The sequence below is a fragment of the Myotis brandtii genome, unplaced genomic scaffold (genome assembly GCF_000412655.1).
Source record: "Myotis brandtii unplaced genomic scaffold, ASM41265v1 scaffold525, whole genome shotgun sequence".
In the NCBI taxonomy this organism is placed as follows: Eukaryota; Metazoa; Chordata; class Mammalia; order Chiroptera; family Vespertilionidae; genus Myotis; species Myotis brandtii.
Genome location: NW_005369915.1, coordinates 2,140,478 through 2,164,417, shown reverse-complemented (window position 1 = coordinate 2,164,417; position 23,940 = coordinate 2,140,478). Strand labels below are relative to the sequence as shown.

At 48.1% G+C, this 23,940-nt stretch overlaps 1 long non-coding RNA gene across 1 annotated transcript; it reads right to left on the bottom strand.

Moving 5' to 3' along the window:
* Positions 1-2,264: 2,264 nt before the first annotated feature.
* LOC106728050 lies at positions 2,265-8,032 on the bottom strand. Its single transcript, XR_001364297.1, has 3 exons — positions 7,990-8,032; positions 6,062-6,169; positions 2,265-2,317 (listed from the first exon to the last, which is right to left on the bottom strand). It is a non-coding gene; the product is annotated as an uncharacterized LOC106728050 (long non-coding RNA).
* Positions 8,033-23,940: the final 15,908 nt, after the last annotated feature.

Here is a 23,940-nt window from a genome sequence, read left to right as displayed (position 1 = left end):
GCCTGTCCCCTCCTAGATGAGCGAGATGCAAACCAGGCACAGCAAAGGCCACTCCGGTCTCCCCTCTTGGAGGCTTCTTTCCAGTAGCCCTGAGTCCCTTAATGAGTCAGACAGACACAGCCCGAAGTGGCTCTGGTTGCTTTCAAATGCCAAGGACTTATGTGGGCGGCAGGAGCAGCTCCCTGGAAGGTGGGTCCCAGCCTGAGTCTCCCCTGCTCAGCTGCCCACGTCCCAGGACAGAGACTGGCCACCGCCCTGGCGGGGAGCACTCCCTACCCGAGACACTCCAGGGCAGCGTGGGTGACAAGATACCAGTGCTCCATGCTCTTCTCCCTCCGCAGGGGTCTATGCACTGTTCTGCGTTAAGACTCTCCCCTTTCAGCGTTTGAAGCCTCCTGAACTTTTCGGAGATACTCTATTGAAATTCACATATCTCCGGAATTGGATAGATATTCTATCGAAATGCATATATTTTCAGAATTTCTTTTTCAAACCACTGTCGCCCAGAGCTGGATCGTGGGGTCCAACAAAATTCTGCCCCATCTGCTGCACTCCCCAGAGCTCCAGCACTCGGCATGGCAGGCGGTGGTGTGAACAATGGCCCGTGCCTTAGACCCTGAGACGAGGATGGGGGCAAGCGGTTTAGTTGGGAGGTGGGCCCAGGAAGCACAGGAGGGAGAGGGAAATTTCTTTTTCAAACCACTGTCGCCCAGAGCTGGATCCTGGGGTCCAACAAAATTCTGCCCCATCTCCTGCACTCGCCAGAGCTCCAGCACTGGGCATGGCAGGCGGTGGTGGGAACAATGGCCCGTGTCTTAGGCCCTGAGACGAGGATGGGGCAAGCGGTTTAGTTGGTAGGTGAGCCCAGGAAGCACAGGAGGGAGGGGGAGTGACTCTGGGCACCCAGAGCTCAGTGCTGCTGGGGATCTTCTGAGAAACTGTGGAATATGCAAGGAAGCTGCCCTGCTCGGCTCAGGTTTGCTCCTGGAGTGTTAATTCCCTGGCACTTCCAAGCACAGTCCCACAGCCAGAGGGCGTCCTCAGGCAGGAAGCCCTAGGCTGGTGGGCAACTCTCAGGAGGCCTCTTCCGAAGTAGGTTGAGGTGCTATGGGAGGGCACCCACGATGTCTACAGGGTCTACGGTACCTGAGATAACAGAAAGAGAAGAGGAAGTGCTACCATCTGTGACAACGTGGGTGGACCTTGAGAGTATTATGCTAAGCAAAATAAATCAGCTAGAAAAAGCTAAGAACCACATGATTTCACTCACAGGTGAGAAATGAAGCTGAAACTCGTAGACACAGACAACAGTATGGTGATTCCCAGAGAGAAGGAGTTGAGAGGGTGCTAAAGGGTAAAGGGGACCAAATATATGGTGATGGGAGATGACTTGGTTTTGGGTGGTGAGCACACAATGCAATAGGCAGATCCTGTATCATAGAAATGTACACTTGAAACCTATATGCTCCTATGTCACCCCCATACATGTGATATCATAGAAATGTACACTTGAAACCTATATGCTCCTATTAACCAATGTCACCCCCATACATGTGATAAAAAAGAAAGAAGAAAGAGACTGGACTGTTGTCACTCTGTTTACTAAGGCAGGGAAGAGGACTGATGTGAATACCTATTAACACTGGTTGGAATGACAAGGGCTGAAAAGCAAAAGGTTTTGGTTCAATTGTTTATGCACATTTTTAGCAAATAAGTTACAGATCGCCTACTTGCTTCGGGCTCTGTGCTGGGTGTTGGGTGCTGGGTGCTGGGACACAGCAATAAACAACCAGGCTGCCTGCTCAGGAGGCCACAACCCAGTGGGGGATGAGATGGTGACAGGGGAGTGTACATGGTGGGTTGCCTCAGAGCAGACAGGAGGGGCCCCTCATCTAGACTGAGAGGGTCAGCTGTCCCTGCCTTAAGGAGGGAGGGGGAAAGTGTTCCAGTGAGAAGGAACAGGACATGGGAATGCCTGGAGACAGATGTCCAGCAGGTGGTGAGTGGGGATGGTGCCTGATAAAGCCGGAGGTCATCGAAGATCATTCAGGACCTTGTTGGTCACATTACAGTGTTTGTGTTGCTCAACAGAGCAATGAGAAATCACTTATTATTACTATTATTTAATTACATTATTTACTTGTGTCCTTGTCTCATGAATCTCACCTTTCCCTTCTGAGTTCAATTTCCTTCTTCCTGAAGATCATCTTTTAGGAGTTTTCACCAATGTCTGCGAGTGATGAACTGTCTCAGTCAAAGGTGGATCCAGTTTTCTTGGGGCCCGAAGCTTATGCAATTTAGGGAAAACCAGCACAAACTATGAAAACAAAATTAAGAATGAAAGTAAATAATGACAAGGAGAAAAGAGGTCTCAACAACTTCTAGAAAAGCTGACGAATAAAACAAACATTGTGAAATGCAGAAAAATGCCATTTAAAAAATGAATTCACTATACTGTTTCCAACATTTCCTCATGTTGGGGGCATGGGAATGACCATGGGCCTTTGGGGAATTGGACTAGGAGGAAGAAGAGTTGGCCTACACTGACTTTGGGTTTCACAGGATATATTAGGTGGTTTGTAGTCATTTCCACGTATAGTTCAGTTATTGCTGGGGATAAAGATGTCTGGAATGGCTTCCAGAAACACGCCTACAGCCCACATGCTGCCTTGCTTGGCACACAGCATCAGAGGTTGGATGGAGATGCAAAACAATCCCACGATACCCAGCACCAAAAATATGCAGATGGTTAGAGAAGCAAAGTTTAAGATCTGTAGAGCCATCTATAATTTCCTGGTCTGTGGAAAATTTTTCGAATCTCAGAAATGTAAAACTGTAAGTGGAGGATTCATTTTTACTCAATGCCTGGTCAAAATGGAAGTTTACTTTCATCAAGGATATATTTGCGAATGCAATGATAAACACACTATATATTTACAGCTCGCAGATGACAGAAATTTCATAGAGATTTTCCAAAGTGGACAAACAATCCTAGATATTTATGTGTCATTACCAAAAAAAAAAAAAAAAAGTAGTAAAGCTAGAAGAAAAATGTTTAAATTACCAATAATAGAAAACAAGTTTGATTAGCCACATCAGAGAGAACACTGTATTATCTTTCTGTTTTGTCTATAGAAAATAATATTACAAAACCATCACATGAAGAGGTGATTCAAGAATATGCAGCTAAAAATGGAATAAATCTTAAGTGCAATAAGTTTCCTGGATTGGATCCTGGAAAAGAGAAAGGATATACATGGAAAAACTGGTGAAAGTGGTGAATAAATTGGTGGATATAATCACATGATTATTGATGATGCACAAGATCAAGGACACCACGATGCCACTGAAGCAGGTATATTTGAATATTTAGATTTCTAAAGGCCCAAAGCTAAGGCCAGAGCTGGGAGAGCAGATATTGGCCAAAGTTTAACTCTATCCCATTTCTTGATAAACCCTTAACATCAGGCCCATTCAAGGTCTAATGGTCACTTCCAGAGCTGCTGTGGCATTGATTCCTGTTGCCATGGCAACCCCTCATGTGTTCACCACCCATGTGCCAACAGCTCTTATTTTCAGTGTTCTCTTTGTGTTAGACACAACATGAGCATTGCCTTTCTTCCTGATGAACTCAGCAATGCATTTAAATTTCTAGGTGTTCATATTGGGAGGGTTTCAAGTTAGTTTAGCCCACCAAGTTGCTGGTTTTCAGCAGGGGAGAGGCATGGTGAACTTGATTTTGAAGGTAACTGGGTAGTGTGGACAGTGAACGTAAGGTGTGGGGTAAAACAGAGGCAGGAAGATCTGATGGAATTCAGCTGCAGAGCCCATACATGGCAGCCTGAACGAGAGGAAGGGGAGTGGAGCGGAAGAGAAGAGAATGGACTGAGATACTTTAGAGGTCAAAGGAACAGCACTTGATGATAGAGTGGCTTTGATGGCAGAGGGAAAGGATCTAAGATGTGCCCAGTGGTGGGTGGGGGCAGCTGGGTGGATGGTGCTGCCATTTCTTGAAATAGAAGAAGAAACAGAAGAGGAGGAGGAGGAGAAGCTCTGTGAGGAAAGAGGAGGAGGAGTTCAGGGTTGAACAGGCTGAGTTTTAAAAAAATATATGTTTGTTTATTTCAAAGAGGAAGGGAGAAGATGAGAGAGAGACAGAAACATCAATGATGAGAGAAAATCATTGATCAGCTGACTCCTGCACGCCCCACACTGGGGATCGAGCCCGCAACCCAGATATGCACCCTGACCGGGAATTGACGTTCAACCACCGACCCACATCGGCTGGGCTGAATAGGCTGTTTTTGATGCCTGTGTGGCATCCACGTTGGGACGGAGGAAGCTACAGACTGTTGATTTTAGCTTAAGAATAGCAGAGATCCACCACCACCACCACCCCACCACCAAAAAAAAAAAAAAAAAAAAAAAAAAGAATAGCAGAGGCTACTGCATGAATTTAAGTAGAGTCTCAGTACTAAATTTTAGTTTTAGGAACCAACGGAGTAAAGTCATCTCGTTGATAGCTACAGTGAAGGAAGGGGAGGGCTGACGTCATGAAAACTAGTAAGAGAGACAATGCGATAATCTATGCAAAGAATATGATCCTGAATGCTGCACAGCAGTGCTAGAAACCAAGGCTCTGCTGGCCCCATGACCGGGTCCATCTGGGCTTCACCACATATTCACTACAGGCCCCGAGCAAATGACTTCTCGGTGCCCTGGTTCCTTTCTAGGTCCACAAGATTGTTCAGAGAATTAAATGAGGCCCATGTGCACGGAGCTTAAAACACAACGAGCACCCACAAAATTGCTGTAGAGTCCATGGCAATGAAAGATGGATTCTAGGCAATAAATAGAATGAGATGGAATGGACAGAACGCTGAGATCAGTTGGATGGTAGGAGGAGTGAGCAAGAAGAGATAGAAAGGAGCTAAAAATGTCTCCTAGATTTCTGTGGAAGAACCAATTTGGGGAGGACAATGAGTCCAGTTTGGACCTTGGAGCTGGCAGTATCTCTGGCTGTCCGCATGGAGATGACCAGTGTCCCTCTGCATGGACAGACACGGAGCTGGGCGGGGGTCTGAGCAGGAACAGACTGGTGTACAGCAGCTGGAAATGGGGTAGGGGTGGGAGATGGGAGGGTTGCAGCCCTCGGGTGAGGGCGTAGAATGAAAAGGCAAGAAGGCCAAGAGGGAGCCCTGTGGCTGGTTCTGGTAGACAAAAAGGAGCCAGCAAAGAAACTGAGGACAATGGGGTTCAAGGTCATAGGAAAATCAGGGGAAGTGTCCCAGGAAATTCAAGGGAGAGAGATTTTGCAGAAAGAATGGGCAGGAGCACTGGATGCTGCAAAACCATCAAATTAGGTAGGAGAAGCGGGCATGGGGTTGAGGGAGACCTTGGAGACCTCAGGGTTAAGTGAGGTCATCGGGGTCATGTAACTCAGGGTGCTGATGGGGCTGGAGGGCAGTGCAGTCAGTGGAGAGGGGAAGGGGAATTAAGGATCAGGGGAGCCCTAGCCAGTTCGGCCAGGTTCGATTCCGGTCAAGGCCACATGCCAGGGTTGCAGGCTCCATCTCCAGTAGGAGGCATGCAGGAGGCAGCCAATCAATGATTCTCTATCATCATTGATGTTTCTATCTTTCTCTCCCTCTCCCTCCCTCTCTGAAATCAATGAAAATATATATATTTTTAAAAGGATCAGGAGAGAAGGTTTGTGTGAAAGTGAGGAGGGACTTATGTAGTAGTGGGAGCTAATAAGGAGAAGGAAGGCAAGTAAAATGCTAAAAGAGCCTCAGGAAAATGAAGAGTGCAAGTACGATGTCCATGACAGGACCCAGAAGTGGGCTTTGCCACGTGCGCCAAGAGTGGGAATGATGGTCTACAACAGTGTAGGGAAGCTGGCATACCCAGTGGGGATGGGCTGAAAAACTGGGGGATTCTCCAGTCCGAGCTTCTATGGACAGAGGAGGGCAGAGAGAAAGGGAGGGGAGGGAGACAGAGAAGGCAAACAATGACGACCCCATGTACTGAGTGCCCACCCTGGGCCACGCAGGTGCCATACCTCAACAAGCATCCTGATGGCAACCGTATTTTTCCACTGAGCACCTGAGGCTCTGGGCGCTGGAGACCCCCTGGAGCCTTCACCGGCCATCTGAGCCCACCATGTGGCCTAAAGAGGGAGGATGGATGGAAGGATTTTGAGCGCAGATGCAGAAGAGTCAGGCACCTAAGAGTTTTAAGTCATGTTTTCCTTCTATTTTATTTCCTACCCCCCCCCCCCCCCCCCCCCCCCCTCAGCCCAAAGGTCCTGGCCAAGCAGCTCCCACAGCCACAAGGGCCTGGGAGCCTCTCCCAGGAGGGGGCAGCATCGCCCCATGGAATTGGCTGCCTCTGCTCAGACCTTGTATTTCCCCAGGAAACTGGGGTGGGGGGTGGGGGTGCTCAGCACAGGGGGTCATTATTGTTCAACTTTTGCACCAGCTCCCTTCCCCTCCCCTTCTCTGTCCATGAAGCTCAGAGTGGAGATTTCCCCACAATTTTTGAGCCCTTGCCCACTGTGCCCTCTTTCCCAGCCCTGCTGGGGAGCATTTTCCACCTCCTGGCACGTGGCTAAGACCCTGGCCCAGCTTTCTCCCTTCAGGGACATCAGTCTCATGCCTCCCATTTTCCTAAGTTTCTTTCTAGGATCTTACTTTCCCATTTCTTCCACTTCTTTAATCTTTATTAGCTCCCTCTGCATAACTCCTACTCTCCTCACCCGGGGGCCCACTCCTGGCTACCCCCTTGAGGAATAAGACCCCACCTCTTGCTCAGGCTCCTTTCCACAAGGCCTCCCACGAGGGGGTTGTGGTAGGCAGGCAGGCAGTCCTGAGCAGAGCAACGACAACGACAATGACAACGACAACAGGGCCAGGTACAGAAGGTCACCAGGGCAGAGAGCCCCGGGGCCTAGCAAAGGACAATGTTGTAGGGTGGGACCTCGCCCCCAGGGTGACTTTCCCTCCCCTCGCTTGTTGCTGGTCATGCGGTTTGGACCCTCTGACCTTTCCTCCTTAGAGATAACATCCAGGCTTCAGTTGTATTTTAGCTCCAGGCCCGGATAAGCAACAAAACCAGCCACAGGTCACCAGGGCAGAGAGCCCCGGGGCCTAGCAAAGGACAATGTTGTAGGGTGGGACCTCGCCCCCAGGGTGACTTTCCCTCCCCTCGCTTGTTGCTGGTCATGCGGTTTGGACCCTCTGACCTTTCCTCCTTAGAGATAACATCCAGGCTTCAGTTGTATTTCAGCTCCAGGCCCGGATAAGCAACAAAACCCGCCACAGTCCGGACCAGCTGCATTGAATAATGACCCCCTGCCCCAGTGCCCGCCGATCAGTCAGTGGAGACACAACCCTGAAAGGACACACCTGGAAAGCTGCTGAATATTCTATCAAGATCTTTCCCTGAGACCTCCCCTAAAAACTCCACCCTTAAAACCCTTAGGATGAAGGATCCAGTGCAAGCTCCTTTGGGAGAGCGAGCACACCCCTGCCTTTCCTTTCCCCTTCCCCCCACCCGCTCCCTGCCCCAGGCATGTTACATTACTCACTCCCAAGCTCCAAGCACCCTTCCTTTACCTCCAAAACTCTTTTCCTAAGCCCATTTCTTCTAGGAATTACTTCTTCTATCTCTGTGATTGAGCAAACAAATGTTCTCTTATAGTTTGGGTCTTGCCTCTGAATTCTTTCCTACTAGAGCCCAAGTACCGAGGTTGCTGAACCCAGATTTGGTCTGACCCCACTGGTCAGACACCTGGTGCTGTTCTGTTCCACCGCCTACAACAGGGGGGCCTGCAGCTCTGCCTGGAAGGCCCCAGGCGGATCCACCGTGTAGGAGCAGCCATGGAGACCTTCCTCAAGGGCTCCCTGGTTCCTTCCCCAGGCCTAGGAATCTAGCTAACCACCGATGTCCCGAGAGCTCAGAGCAGCCTGTTGCACAAACATAACTCACCACATATCGGATGTGAAGGGAAAATAGAGTATCATTATTTTGCTTAGAACTAATCTGGTCTTTCTCCTCTGTGCCCCACCCACTAGTTAGTGGGATGAGGAGGATAAACAAAATGTCTAATCCAGTTAAACTTTGAGCTGATATTTTAAATCCTTCAGATAGAGTTTGGTCTTTAGAAAAACAGTGTCTCTGGTATCCCTGCTCTTTGACCCCCGAGGCCCGGGTGTGTGAAGCAAGGGGGCTTTCTCCCCTCGTGGCACTGGTGGGTTCTTGGTCCCACTAAGGCCCTTAGATGTGTGCTGTCACTGGTCTGTAGGGAGACGCCCTTGTTTTGCCTGGGTCAAGCTTGACCCCTTGGCCTCCAGTATTGAAAGTGTGGCCTGTTCTTCCAGTCTAGGCATTGCTCCTGGTGACAATTTGGTGACTCAGCTTCAGCTGGGCCACAGCCCTAGCTCTTTCCAGTGGCATTCCAGTCTGTTAGCTGGGCATCCACCCCTTAGACAGGAGTGGGAGGTCACCTTCTCTCAAAACAGCGGGCCCCTTGGTGGGCCATTGGTTCCCCACTTAGCATCTGCACCCCATGGGACCGAGGGTAGCCCAGGGAAGCTGAACCCAGGCTGACCATAGGGAGCTCCTTTTCTGTGGCTGTGCCCTGGGTTCGAAGGGGGTGGCTGGTGAAGTGGCTTCCTCCCAGAGACCCAAGGATGACACTCACTTCTCTAACACCGCCCCCTTTGCAGGCGCTGAGAAGGGGACAGTAGGCAATTCTGTTGGTCACTTGGCTCTTCGATATCTGTCCACATCCTTCTCTCTCTCTCTCTCTCTTTAAAGATTCTCAGGTACAGAAAAAGGGTGAGCTTTTTCTTACTTCTATTTCCTCCTTTCTGACTCCCATGAGCCCTAAATGACTGGCTTCAGTCTTGGAGAACTCTGAGCTTTAGGCCTAGTCTTGATGTACTTAGGGAGGAGGAAGAATAATTTGGAAAATCCCTGCTCCAGATAAAGGTCTGGCTTTCAAGACTGGAACCTTCTGCATAATCCCATTTTGAATGACAAAAGCCGAACCTCACCTGGGTCTCTCTTGGAGTTCCTTTCCTAATCAATAGAAATCTGTACACTCAGACTACCCTCTCCTCCTCCTCCTCCTCCTCCTCCTCCTCCACCTGCTCCTCACTGCCCACAGTCAGGCAAAGGGGCGTCTAAGGAAAGCCCAGGAGAATGGGAAACAGAAGAGAAAAGCATATTAGTGCCTTAAGATGAAATTCCCCCTCCCCCTCTCTTGCAGCTTTTCTTTTTCTCTTACTGTTCTGTAAACCCCCAGGTCTCGTCCCTTTTACTCACTTCCCCAGAGGGGCTGTCAGCAGCATCTCTCCTCCCAGAAAACAGATGGAGACACTTTGGTTTCCCTCCTGCTCTCACCGCCAAGCACACCATGCTTCAGCCTCTCCTCCCATCCTGCACCTTCAGGTGAAGCCCAGGCCTTGGGCAGATTTTCATGCCACCGTTCCTCTGATGCTCAGGACACCTTTCCCACCTCTGAGCCATTGCCCATGCTGTGACCGTGCCTGAACTTTCCATCATCTAACTCTTCTAGGCTCAGCTCACTGTTGCCTCCTGTGCAGAGCCTTTCCTGACTCTTCTGTCCATGGGATTTCTCCCTCTGCCGGCCTGAACCACTTTGAAATGCTCACGTCCTGCCCTGTATTATAGCTACATTTGTATTTCTCTCCCCGCTACACTGAACTCTCTGAGGCAGGAACGGCATATCGCTCAGCCATGTATCTTCCAAGGGGCTACAGGTTAATCAATTGAACATGATTAAAGTCAGTCCAAAGCACATGAACTCATGCAAATGATTTCACTGCTTTGGCTTCTGTTTCCTCATTTGTTAAATAATTGAGTTGGTTTCTATGATGTCTTAGATCATGTCCATCTCTGAGTCTTTAGTCTTTATAATTCTACCCATGCTCTTCTGTGATGTGTGTGTGTGTGTGTGTGTGTGTGTGTGTGTGTGTGTGGCAGGCAGGGTTCACTAATTGGGGAGTCCAGGTGGAATATTAGAATGGCTCAGGCTTTACATTAGGACAACCTGAGTCCAAAGCTTAGGCACTCACCTGCTGGGTGACATTGGACATGCTACCTCCTCTGCGTTAAACAGAAAATGAGGCAGATCATTTATCCACTCAATAAACACTGACTAAGTGCATGCATTGGGTTGGTAGCTGGGAATATGGAATAAACACAACACGTGCCCTCTATATAGGAGTCCAGAGTCTATTGGAAGGAGACAAACCTGCAAGCAAGCAAGTGTAATCATGTGCAGAAGTCTCTGTGGAAACTCAGAGACATCCAGGACATGGTGGGGACACAAAGGAGGGAGAGATGGACAACAGATTCCAGGGGTGATCCAGCTGGGAGGGGGGTGGGGAAGGCTTCCTTGGAGACGTGAGACCAGCAGAGAGCACTCCTGGAACTCGGGGTGCAGGGAGAGAAGTGGTGTCAGGTCCATCAATGTCATCATGAGCTTCGGTGATTGCTGAGGCCTAGGAATCTGGGATCCCAAATACATTTCTCGAGGGGTGGTCACAGCTGACATTTAGACTGCTGGCCTAGGCCCCGAACCTGTTGGTTTCACGCCAGGCCCTTTCCTTGTGGCCAGTGAGTCATGTCCAGTACCTGAGGTGGCCTTGGAAACCTCTGCTTCTCCCTGCGACCTTTGCCCAGCTCACCTTCAGGAAAGAGCCACGCTTGATAAAAGGCAATTAATTCTCTAAGAAGCGACCCCTCCTATAACCACTCTCTTTACTGGACCCAGGGGAGATGTTTTCGGCACAGAATCCACAGGAGTTTCTACCAGGGGACAGTCTGAAAAATAGCACTAGTGGGAGGAAGCTGTTCAAACACCATCCATTTTGACACTTGGCAGGATTAGCAAAGCACCTCTTGCCTCAGAGAGTGGGAAAGCTTCCAGAATTAGTCTGCCGGCAGAAAGGGAGGCTGAGCAAACAGGCATATTGTTTTCTCATAGCTGTCTCTCTTGTTAATGTTTGGTCGGCCAGGCGTGCATTTTTGGAGTGTTACATAGGCTTACACTCAGCCTTCATCAGAGAACAATTAGGATGAGTGTGGGGAGAGGCCAGAGGGTCAGGGACAGCAGATGGGCCTCCACTTAAGCAGGTTAGAAGTTCATTGCTCCAGAGGAAGAGGACTTGGTGGGGGAGGGAGGGCTTGGGTTGAAAGAGGCAGAATGGAAAGAAGGCAGAGGGTCTTTCCTTTCTGAAATGTGCCTTGGGGGACGAGTCTCTGTATCGCGGGCAGTTGATGTAGTTTTCCATAAGGAAGCACCGGCAGCCCTGGCAGAACCAAGAAGCCAGGGGCCTGGTGCCACACTGAAATAGCAGCATCACTGCGTTTCCAGCTGAGGGATTACTCCTTGGTGAGCCAGAGAGCTCTGGAACATCATTTGGAAGCAAAACCACATTTTTTTCCAAGAAAAAAAATTACAGGAAACTTTGCATGCAATGAAGTCAGGGCTTAACTCTTGAGGGGAAGTAGTACAGGGACTGCCTTTGGGTCTTTGCTGATGGAACCCATGCTTCTGGGTGGACGGTGAGTTTCCCTTTGGTACAAGGTCAGCCGAGATGCCTACAAAGGTGGACAGAGGATACTGTCTTCCGGAGGGGTTGGGTACAGGATGAAGGTGCTGTTAAGTTGGTAGAAAAGGACGAAAGGTAGAAAGAGAATTGTATGAGTTAGCCTTTGCTGCATAACACACCATTCCAAAACTCAGTGGCTGAAAGCAACCACCGTTCACTTCGTCATGGCTCCGTGGGTCAGCAGTTAGGCCTGGGCTCAGCTGGGAGATTCTTCTGCTCATCTCACCTGGGGCCACCTGGCCACAGTCATTTGGCAGCTCAAAATGGGATGGGTAGTCTAAGACGACCTCACTCATTTTTCCAGCAATTGATGCTGGCCATTAGCTGGGCCCTGCGTCTCCAGAGACCAGCCTCAGCTTCTTCACAAGGTGGCTGGATTCCAAAAGCAGCAAGAGAGAGGAAAAGGCTCAACTTACAATCATTTTTCCAGTCTCTGCTTGTGTTGCATGTGCTGTCCCATTAGCAAAAACAAGTCTCATGGCCAAGCTCCTAGTCAGTGTGGGAGGGGACTGCACCAGGGTGTGGATATGGGAAGGGAGCCCCAGCTCCATTGGGAGCCATCACTCTAACTGTCTTCCCGCAAGAAGGAAGTCAATCTGAGATGGAATTGAACACCCTAACCTCAGTGGGATACAAACCATGCGAGTCAGAGTACATATGAGCTCAAGCTGAGGGAAGAGAGAATCCTCTTGGTGGGTTTTGGGGACAAACCTGCTATTTCCTGGGGATGTTGGATAAGGAGTCACTTGGATTAGTAAGACTCAAATAACTCAAGTGGGTGTCATTTTTAGCATCTCATAAAATTTTATAACATCCTCTTCCTTGGTATTTATATATAGATCCAAGTCGATATGACCTGAAGTTCCTCAGAATTCCCAACTTATGGGGAAAATGATGATGTAGCCATAGAATCAAAACAGGAAAACAGATGCCACTTCTAGTTTCTACAAGAGGAACTTTCCAAGGTTTCTAGTACCAAAGAGTACCGAAGAGTACCATCTACTGTCGTGTGGTCCCAAGATTGAGTTTAGGGAGTATCTAAAAATAATCATGACCAGCGTGCTATTTCTTGCTCCCATGTTGTTTTCCAAGGATTACTGTTGTAAGATGAGCATACTGGAGGACAGCCCTGGAGATGATATATAGCCCAGGGATCTGGAGGTGATTTAGCATTGTGGTTGAAAGCACAAACTTTGGCACTGGGCACAGCCTTGGGAAAGAAATTTTCCATATGCACACAAAGCTGCATTGTAACTGGGAAACATGGGTGATGCCAACACAAGACTCACAGCCAAGCCAGGTCAACCCTGTAGATCTTAGCAGCAGTATGGACCTGGAGAGTAGGAAGGAGCGAGAAAGGCAGAGACCAGTCGTTGCAATAGTCCCTGTGAAAGGTGATGATCATCCAGTTCTGGGTTAAGGATTCCTGCACAGATGCTGAAAATAAGGCATGCTATTTTAGAGAATGAATATCCTCCTGGTTCTCCTAATCTCTGTCCTTCAGGTCTGACTGGGCTGCCCCCTATGCTCTCTGATAACCAGAGTCTGATCCTGAGGGCTGGAACCTCAAGCTGCCTTGTTCACTGCTTTATCCTGGTGCCTGAGCATAGTAGGTGCTCAATAAACACTTGCTGAATGAGTGAACAAGTCAAATGGATTAATTTAAAAATGAGTTATCAGTTTCATTTCCACAAAATCCTCCTTCCCATTATCATGTTCATACAGTATAAGGTTACAAATGGCAATTCATTTCACTTGAAAATACTTTTATAAGACCAAGAAAACAAATTACAGAATGATTAGACATTAAGGGAGAAAAGAATGACCCATAATTTCTACTTTCAAAGCAACTGTTATCATGCCGCATGCTTTCTTCACATCTTTGCTCAAATGATTGTATAATTTTACCCATCTGCATTTATTCATATATATCATTCCAATTGGTTTCTTCATCTTTTTTTTTTTACAACTGAACATTATATCATACATATTCTGTGTTGTTTCCTAATCTCCATAATTATTGTGCATTACCACATTGCATAGTCTTAAAATCAGGGCTTCACGAACTCAATTCTTGCCTCATCAGTGTTCCTCCTCCATGGACTGTCTCAGCAGTGCACACCTGCAGGAATTTTTTCCATCTTTAAACAAAGCTCTCCCTTTCCATACGTCTCCTTCTAGACTTCCTTTTATAGCAGAACTTCCCTCAAGTACCATCTGCCTCCCAGTCATGGTCTCCCATTCTTCTACCCTTCTTCCCACTCCACTCAAGCTTTTGTTTCCACCATTCCACAATTTTTTCTGAGCAATGACCTGAATGATACTAAATTGAATTGTCACTTTCCAGACCTCGCCTTACTTGACTTACCAACAGCATTCAACATTCTTATATGGCAACCCTGTAGACCACTTTCTTGAATCCCTTTCTTTCCTTGAATTCAAAGAGAATTCCTCTTATATCCCTGAGTGCTCCTGCTCAGGCTCTTCAAACTCCAAGTGTTAGCATGTTCGAGAGTTGAGTCCACAGAGCTTATCTTGCCTCTATCCCGACTCTCTACCTTGCTGTCTCATCTTCCGTCCTGCTATCTCTGTAGAACTCTCAATTCTATATCTACAGCCCAGACTTTCCCTCTGAACTGCAGACGCTTATAACCAACTGCCCACTTGCCATCACCACTTGGATGACTAATAAACATCACAAGCTTATGTGTTCAAAAATTAAACTCCTAACCTTCCCCTCTAAGCTTGTTCTCCCACAGTCTTCTCCATCTCAGTAGATGAAAATTCGATCTTCCCAGTTACTCAGCAAAGGTCTTGGCATCATCTTTGATTCTTCTCTTTCTTTCCCACCCAAATTCCAATCTGTCAACAAATCCAATGGCACTACCTAAAAATATATGTAGAATCGAATGCTTCTGGTCCCCTCTACTGGTCAAAGCCACCATCCTGTTACATTTGAATTACCTCATAAGCATCCTAACTTCATCTGGCTTAGCACCTACAGTTGATTCTCAATACAGCAGGCAGAGTGAGTTCCTGTTAATTTAAGTCATAGCATGTAATTTCTATCAGCATGCTGTCTTACTCCACCAGCAGACTGGGTGGCTTGTAAATGCCACAAATTTATTTCTCACCATTCCGAAGGCCGGTAGTTGAAGATTAGGGTGCCATCATGGTCAGGTGATGGACCACTTCTGGTTCACAGACTTCTTGTTGTAGCTTCCCATGGTGGAAAGGGCAAGGAAGCTCTCCGAGTCCTCTTTTATAAGGGAGCCAATCGCATTCATTAGGGCTCTGCTCTAATGAACTAATCACCTCCCAAAGGCCCCACCTCCTAATACTATTTCCTTGAGGGTTAGGAATTAACATTTGAATTTGGAGGAGACACAGACATTTAGACCATAGCACATACCATTGCACACAGAATTAAAGCCAAAGTCTTCGCCATAGCCTGCAAGGCCCTCCACATCTGACACCCACACTTGGACCTTGTCTCCTGCTCTCCTCCTAGCTTACTCCACTGCATGTAAACTGGCCTCCTTACTGTCTATCAAATGCCAGGCTTCTACCACAGAGCCTTTGAACTTGCTGATTTCTCTGTCTTGATAGCTCTTTCCAGAGATATCTGACCTTTCAACTCCTGCTAGTATTTGTTCAAAATCAAGACCTTCCCTGCCTACCCTAGTGAAAAGTGCAGGCCAATTCCTTGCAATGCCCATTTCTCTTGCTTGCTTTATGTTTCTCCATATGATCTACCACATAATTTACTTATTCTTTTTTGTATTGTGGGCCTTTCCCCTCTTGACTATAAGACCCTCCTGAGGACAGGGATTCATATAATTTTGTTTCCATTGCTCTACACCCAATGCGTAGAACAATGTCTGACACACAATATTTGCTGAACGAGTTACTTGGGGACCCAGCATCTGAGAGGTGAAAGTCTTGCCCATGCAACATGAGAAAGCAGAACACGACAGTGAGGAGTCTCTATTGCCCATCCATCATGCAGTAGTCCAGCTGTCTCCAGCTGTCCACGTGGCACAACTGGAGGGTCAAGACTGAGTTTTATCAGCCATGCACATTTTTTATCCCCCCGCTTTAGTGAGGTATAATTGACAAACAAAATTGTAATATATTCCAACTGTACATCATCATGATTTGATGTACATATACCATTCTGGCACTCTTACCACCCAGCCCAGGGCCTGCAGCATACGAGTTGCTTATTAAATATTTGTTGAGTTTGTTAAAAAGCAAGACAAGGGCTTCTAAATCTAGAGAATTAAAGCACCCATGACCAGCTTCATCTCTTTCCCAGTTTCGCCTTGGGCCAGCTGTATACTAAGTAAACTCGCTTATTTACTTAATCAGTCAACAAACGCAGCTTTGCAAAATCATGTGATTGTTACTATCATAAACAGTGTTTCTCCAAAAGAAAATGCAAAGGCTGTTCTTCTCATGCTTTCCTTAGATATGTTTTTGCTCCAAACACAAACTTCAGTGCCCCATCCAATCAGCACATACCTCACACGCACCGTCTGGCCGAGCACAGGGTATGTTTAGCTCCCCATACCCTGCTCCAGAATTTTGGAGAGCATTTCCCTGATGAAAACCCTCCCCTACCCCTTCAGTGCACTGCCTGTCGGCTGCTCACCACCACAGCAGATGTGTGGTCACACACAATTAAGTGGGCACAGGCCGTTAGTGGACAGACGGCATGAAGTATGCACAAATGAGCCAACAAGCAAACAGTGGAAACCAGGGTGGTGAGATGGCTGTGCCCGCCCCAGGCACTTGCAGAAGGCTGAACTTGCTTGCTTTCTTCATTTCCTAGTACTTCCTCATAGCAGCACTAACCATCTGGCTAGTGTTATAACCCCTGATTTATATAGGAGACACCAACAGATGGATGAGAAGCTCACCCCACCCATCACTGTTGGGCAACCATCACTACCATCCATCTCCAGAACTGTCAGTACATCATCCCAAGTTGACCCATTAAATAATAACTTCCCCTCGCGCCCTCCCCCAGCCCCTGGTAAGCACTATTCTTCTTTCTGTTTCTATGAATTTGACAGTTTTAGGTCCCTTATATTAGTGGAATCATACAATGTTTGTCCTTTTGAGTCTGGATTTCCCCCCCCTTAGCATAATGTCCTCAAGGTTCATCCATGTCATAACATGTGTCAGAATTTCATTCCTGTTTAAGGCTGGATAATATTCCATTGTATGTACATACGACATTTTGTTTATCCATTCCTCTGCTAATGTTTCCATCCTTTGGAGACTGTGAATCATGATGCTATGAACATTGGTGTACAAGTATCTGTTCGAGCCTCTGCTTTCTGTTATTTATCTCCCTGTGTCTCTTTATATTACATGTTTCTTTTGGCACAAGAATCAGCTCAGAGGTCTCTTTAACCCCTTTTTCTGAAGAACTCCTATTCATCCAACAAGACCCATTTCAAAAGTTCCTTTCCTGATTTAATTAAGCAGTGGTGGCCATGCCCTCCTTTGCACTACCTCACTCTCACATACTATGCTGTCTTATACTTCCTTTGTTGAATAGCAATCACTTGTGACATTGTCTTCTTGACTTACTGAAAGGAGTAAGTAAAAAAGGAACTTACTTTATTCACTCTTCTCCTCAAGACAGCATGCCTAGCCCACTGTCAGAGCTCCATAACTATTGAAGAACAAACATTTCAAGAACTACCTCTGTGTTCTGTAGGCCAAACCTTTGTGAGGACTCAAAGAATATTAGTCAGCATTGACTTTTATTGTCCACTTGTGCCAATAAAAGAGATCTGACCAGCACAGAGATCTGACCTCAGAACTAGTTTCTCGCTGCCACAGGGTCCTTGTGCCTGTGGGGTTTCTGAGGTGGTAACTCCCCATGGTTAAACATGCTGAAATGCTCATCTACCAACATAGCCCAGTGGGAAGGCTCATGCCAGCTGAACTTTCCTTTATACCTTCAACCTGGCGGACTCAGACCTTTCCACTTGTGCCCAAGGCAGAGGACCTGGGGAGCAGAGTGAGTTTCAGAGCTGGAATGAACTCTCAACTTCAGTATTAAAAAGTGTTTTCTCAGCTCTTTGAAGAACCACTCTTCTACAGGCAAAAAAGATTTAGTAGTTATAGGAGAGCCACAGGGAAACCTGAAAGATGGATCTCAGCTCCCCAGCCATCTTCCTCAATCCCCTTTTCCTGGCTCTGTTTCCTCCCCATCAGGTCTACCTTCCCCCTCCCAAATGTCCTAGTATGCGCTCTTGGCCTCTTCCTGGCCTACGATCTTGACTCCAAAACGGAAAAAGCATCTCACCTGCCTTGGATGATGATAGATGGAACACATCACAGTGTGTGGCATTCATGTATTCACCCATTCATTCATTTCCTTAGCCTTTGTCCTCACGCTGGAGGAACCCAGGTATCTGCTTCCATTTGAGGCAGGGGAGGGGAGGAACAGCTGGGGCGTGCTCCCTCCCTTAACTGGGGAAGCACATGCTCATGTGGGTGCAGACACCTTTGAAGAAAGGTCATTCACCTCCTAATAAAGTTCAAGTGCTATAGTCCAGCCCACCCTGAGTCTGGAGTGTGTTAAGGAGTTTTGATTGTGCTTCTTGGGTAACTTAATTCCTCCCCACATCATATTTAACCTTTAAAATATTTGGACCAACCCCACAGCCACGCTCCAGCCAGCAAAGAGTACCTGAGAAGCTCTTCCTTGTAACCTCTCTCTACTTCTTCCTATCCACTTGAGCTTCAAGTTTTCTCTCCTGCCCTCTCCACTCACTTCAGTCGACCATGTACCCCTTCTTAGGTGTCAGTCACTATTAACTTCAATTGCCAGATGGGGACAGAAGGGACTAGGGATCTTGCAGGTGGAGGAGAAGGAATAAAAGATTAATATCAACATCTGTTTTGATTATAGAATATCTTTAAAAATATTATAGGTGTGCCTTCAAATGTACAAGTAGCAGAGTTTTAGCCCCTAAACTTGTATAAAGAGAGGGTCTTCTTAAGTTACATTACAATAAGGTTCAATCCCCTTAGCCTTGAATGCAACCATTCCAGAATGTCTAGGGCTGGGGAAGAAGGGTAGGGAAGAGTGGGGAGTTGGAGGAGAGGAGCAAGAGGAGAAGAAATGCCCATCCCCTCCACAGTGAAGATAAAGTAAAGGGAGATAGGTCACCTAAGAGACCACTGCAGGAATTGTGAGGCCCTGACTTAAGGCAGTGGCTCTTGGCTTCAGGCCTAGATAAGAAAAATTAGAGCAGGTTTTAGGACAAGGCGATGTCCAATGGGCTTTGTTGAGTCTGGAATGGTATCATCAACTCTCACCTGTTTCCTACCTGGGCATGCACATCTACTTCTGTTCCCTCGGATCTATTTACTGCATTATAGCGTTGAGGGTAAACTGATCATATCTGATCAAGGGCTTCTGGGCCCTCTTAACTATAGTCCAGAGTCCTCAGTGTGACCTGCTGTACCTCACATGCATTGCCCCTGCCCACTCTCCAGTCTATTTGTTTACAGTTAGTCTATCTTTGCTGATAGTTAGTGAACTCAGTAAGGGCAGGGGTCTGTCTGTCTTGTTCTTGACTTCATCTGCAATGCCTGTTGGTTTTAGAAGAGAGGTAAGGGAAGGGGAGAGAGAGAAAAAGAATGAGAGAGAGGAAGAAAAAGAAGGAAGAGGAGGAGGAGAAGAAGACAACGGAGCTTCATCAAGAGGAAGAGGAGGAGGAGGAGGAGGAGGAGGAGGAGGAGAAGGAGAAGAAGAAGAAGAAGAAGAAGAAGAAGAAAGGAGGAGGAGGAGGAGGAGGGGAAGGCAAAATATTCCATTCAACTGTTAGAGCTGTAAATTTGGGAGCATTAGCATAAGGAGGGTAGATAAAGAACTAGAAGTAAATTAGTTTGCATATAACTAAAGAAGAGATGGTGGCCAGGAATGAAAACTTGGGGAACAATGACATTTCATGTGGCCACATGAGTGAGAGAGGAAAAGCAACACTGAAGGAAGCTGCCTGAGAAGGAGCAGCTAGTGACATAGGCAGAGAACCAGCAGAGAGTTTAAGGCAACAGTAAGGGCTGTCAAATTCTATAAAAGAAACCACATGATAAGGACTGAAAAGTGTCCATGTTTACAGGCAATACAGGGGATAGAGGAACAAGTTAAATGGCACAGGAGGAGATAGTCAGTCCATTGCAGAGCATGGGACTCTACAAGACAATCAGCATGTTTTCTTTAAAAAAAAAAAAAATCAATATCATTTTTTTTAAATGGTGAGGAAGCCTTAGATTAAAAGAGGCTAAAGAGACTCAACCACAACAATGCACTGGATCCTGGTTCAGAAAAAAATTAAAAAACTAAAGTTAGCTGTGTGGATGTCTGGAGGAAGAGCCTTCCAAAGAGAGGAAACAGTCAGTGCAAAGGCCCCAGAGGGGACCCTGCCTGGACTTTCCAGCCATGTGGCTCATATTGGTCAGTGGGTTGCAAGGAAGGTAGAACATGTAGGGTCATTGTAAAGACTTTGGACTTGACTCAATTTTCAACATGTTAAGTAGGAAATATCTATTTGACATCCAAGTGGAGATGCTGACTAGGCAGTTGGGTACACAAGTCTGAAATTCAGGGGAGAAGCTAGGAAAGGAGAGAAAAATTTGGGAGTCATCAGCATAGTAGATGATTCCAAAGCCATCAGACTGAATGAGATCACCAAAGGAATGAGTATAAAGAGAAGGTCCAAGGAGTGCACACCGGGGAGCTCTGAGGCAAGAGGTCAGGAGAAAGGAGGGACCAGCCAGTGCAGAGGAGGAGAACCCAGAGAAAGCCAAGTGGGGACAATGTCCCTACAAGGAGGTGCTGGTCCCCCGCTGCTGGTGGGTCAAAGATGAGGCCTACATCCGAGGTTATCCACACCGAGGGACAGCTGACCTTGACCTCAGGGTGGGGGGGCGGGCAGTTTTGGTGGAACGAGGTGGGCAAAGGACCAACCAAATGGGGTGCAAGAGAAATTAGGAAGGGCATCATTGGATGCCATGAGTACAGACAACTGAAACAGGAGTAGAGAGATGGGGTCGCAGCCAAAGGGGAAGGGGTCAAGAGAGGATGTTGGCTTTTGGTATTTCTTTCTTTTTCCATTTTTGTTTTAACTTTGGGGAAAAATAGCTAGCCTATATGCTGGTGGGACTGAGTGAGTGAGTAATTCGAGGGAGAAGCTAGGAAAGGAGAGAGAAATTTGGGAGTCATCAGCACAGATATGAGTCAAGTGAGGGGTCTCGGTCACAGGGGAGGGGTCTGAGCAGGTTGATAAACTGAGTCCCAGGAAATGGGCAATATTCCAGGAGAGGAGGTAACAGAGGCTGGGGGGCTGTTCCCCACAGCCTCCCTGCCTCCACTTAGTTGTGTCCTACCCTCCTGTTGACACCAGAATCTGGATTTGCCTGGAGCCCAATTATGGCAAAGATACAAATTTGCAGGCCGTGGCCCCATGAAGTCTGGCCTCAGGGCTGCAGCCCATTTGGAAAACGTTTTAATTTCATTTGTGTGTTTTTTCAATTTGATTATTAAGTGCTGTTTGCACATGGACTGGACGGGGAAGGCCTGCTTTCATTTGCGGAGCCCCCTTCCTCCCTGGCCTGCGTGCCTCCCTGGTGAGTCATGGGGAGGCTGCTTTTCTGGAACACAGGGGAAAACTTCCAGCAAATTGCAAAAGCGTGTTTCTTCCTTGAAAAAAATCTTTTCACACTTGTTTTTTACTCCGTTTGTAAAGTTCATGAAAAGCCTCCATAAAAGTACTTTAAAAGGCCTTCACTTTCTTTGTTCTCCATATCAAACTTTCTTCTTCTCTCTTAAGGGGGGCGGTAATTTAAAGGGGGTAATAAACAAAACCTAAAGCGGGAGGGCTGAGCGGTGGGATGAAGGAAATGAAATAGACTATTGAAATGCCAGGGTTTGCCGGTTGGGGGTACAGGGAGGGAGGTTCCATCTGCATTTTCAGGGGGTGACAGCCTAGCGCTTCCCCAGGGCCCTTAGATCTGTTTCTGAAGTTACTAACATTTACCGCAGGGCAGGTTGAGGGCAGAGGGCAGAGAGAGAGAGCAGAACCCTAAAGGCTCAGGAAGAGCCAGGAATCCTTGGAGATGCATTTCAGAGGCCTGAAATCTAAGGGGAGCAGGAGATGGGGAATAGGAAGCAGTGCTGGCTGTAGTGGAGAATTTGCAAAGCAGCTAGAGCAGGGTGTTGTCTGGGCACAGAAATTCAGACCCTTCTTTTTTTTTTAAAAAATATATTTCTTTATTGATTTCAGAGAGGAAGGGAGAGGAGAGAGAGAGATAGAAACATCAATGATGAGAGAGAATCATTGATTGGCTGCCTCCTGCACACCCCCCACCGGGGATCAAGCCCGCAACCCAGGCATGTGCCCTTGGCCGGGATCGAACCTGGGACCCTTCAGTCCGCAGGCTGACGCTCTATCCACTGAGCCAAGCCGGCTAGGGCCAGACCCTTCTTTAAAGGGGATTGAGGCCATAGAAGGTGGGCCCTCTGCAGAGAAAGACAGCATTCTGGTCTGGGTCATTGTCAGATTGGGAAGCTTTCTGAATATGGGCCGTGGGAGGAAGAAGCAGAGGGACTGAGGTTCCTGGTGCTCACTGCGGCCCTGGTGGCAGCTCAGGGAGCAGCCAGAGGAAGCATTGGGGGGAGGGGGGAAGGGGGGAAGAGAGGGGCAGCGACAGTGGCTAAGCTGGTTACTGATCTAATCCTGGTTCCTGGGACCTGCCTGTCCCCAATATTGGAGTCCAATTGGGGCTGCATCTCTGGCATCTCTGTCATTAGCCGTTTTGGCTCCAAAGTTGGCAAAGTAATGATGGCTCCCCGCTCCTTTCCGGCCCCACCAGCATTCCTCTCTCTGCAGCACCTGCTTCTCTCTTGGACATCCTTCACCTCGCCTCCCTCTCTCACCACCAAAAGGACTCCCAGGAAGAGATGGAGAAGAGGCAGAAGGCTGCATTTTGACAAAGGACTGAGATCGAAGGATAGCCTTTGTTCCCAAAGGATGAAGGCACAGGATGGGCAGAAAGGGGGAAGGATGAAGGGCCTCTTCCAGTCCCTGAAATCCTGGGATAGGCACTGTCCTTCGAAGGCTGCCATGCGCCCAGCCTTCCAAACCCAGTGACCACCCCCTGGGGACCGAGGCCCAGCCTCAGTGAGTGGTGTCTGCCTGGGGTTCTAGGATGTTCCCCTGGGGCTGGAGCTCAGGTTCCCAGCGCTGGACATATAAGTAACAGGCAGAAGGAACCTTAAATCTCCCATGAACCTTGGGAGAACCAGCGGTCCCCACTGTGCCCCTCCCTCGGGCTGGCCTGGACCCGGGCCGATGGCTCTGCTGCTGAGGAAGCTGCCCGCAGGCTGTCCTGCGCCTGAGGTTGCCCGCCGCTTCCTCTCCCCAGCTGGCCAGTGGCCTCCTCTCTGTTCCTTCTTCTTCTCACCCTCTCTCTTTCTCTTCCCCTTTCTGCCCCTCTGAACTTTGGATTCCCCCTCTCCTTCCCACTCTCCTTGGCAGAGGGCCGGGAGAAATAGGGAGTTGGCTTGGGTGGCATCAAGTGTGGGCTTGGTTTCCTGCTAAGCTGTGGTTCCCCAAAGGCCCCTCACTGCACTCCATGCTTGGGCTTCTCTCCCCCCCAACCCCCATCCCCCCGAAACACCTTCCTGGGCACTCCAGGGAGGGCAGGACAGTGACTGTTTCTTTGTGCCAACCTCAAGTGTAACCCCACCCAGCGACCTGGCTTCCACCCACATATGATCTCCTATGTTTATTTCCATTTTGCAAAAGGAGAAACAGAGGCTCAGAGAGGCAGACGTGCTTGCTCTTCAGAGCTTCTGCTGCCATCACTGTACCCAGCTAGGGAACCACTTGCCTAATACATCAATTCTGTCTTCTTCTTAGGAAAGACCTGGTCAGCGTGGTTGCACCGGGGTTATTAACTTCAGTCCTTGGGCCCACCACCGTCTGCACCCTCTCAATGAGACACCCAGCTTCCTCCAGCTGCTCCTGTCCCTTCCCTCACCCCAGTTTAGTACAAGCTTTGTGCACAGTGTGGCTTTTTTTCATCTCAGGCTCCACCAGAAGCCACTGAGAGTGAGCAAGACTGGGTTTCGACACAGCACCGAGCTCTGTGAGCTCCCTCGGCAGCCACCCGAATGCACGATGAGTTTGTATGTGCAACGAAGTCATTTCAGCTTTGCAAACCCAAGACCATCAGCCCCTTTGCAGCGAATCTGCTCCCTCGA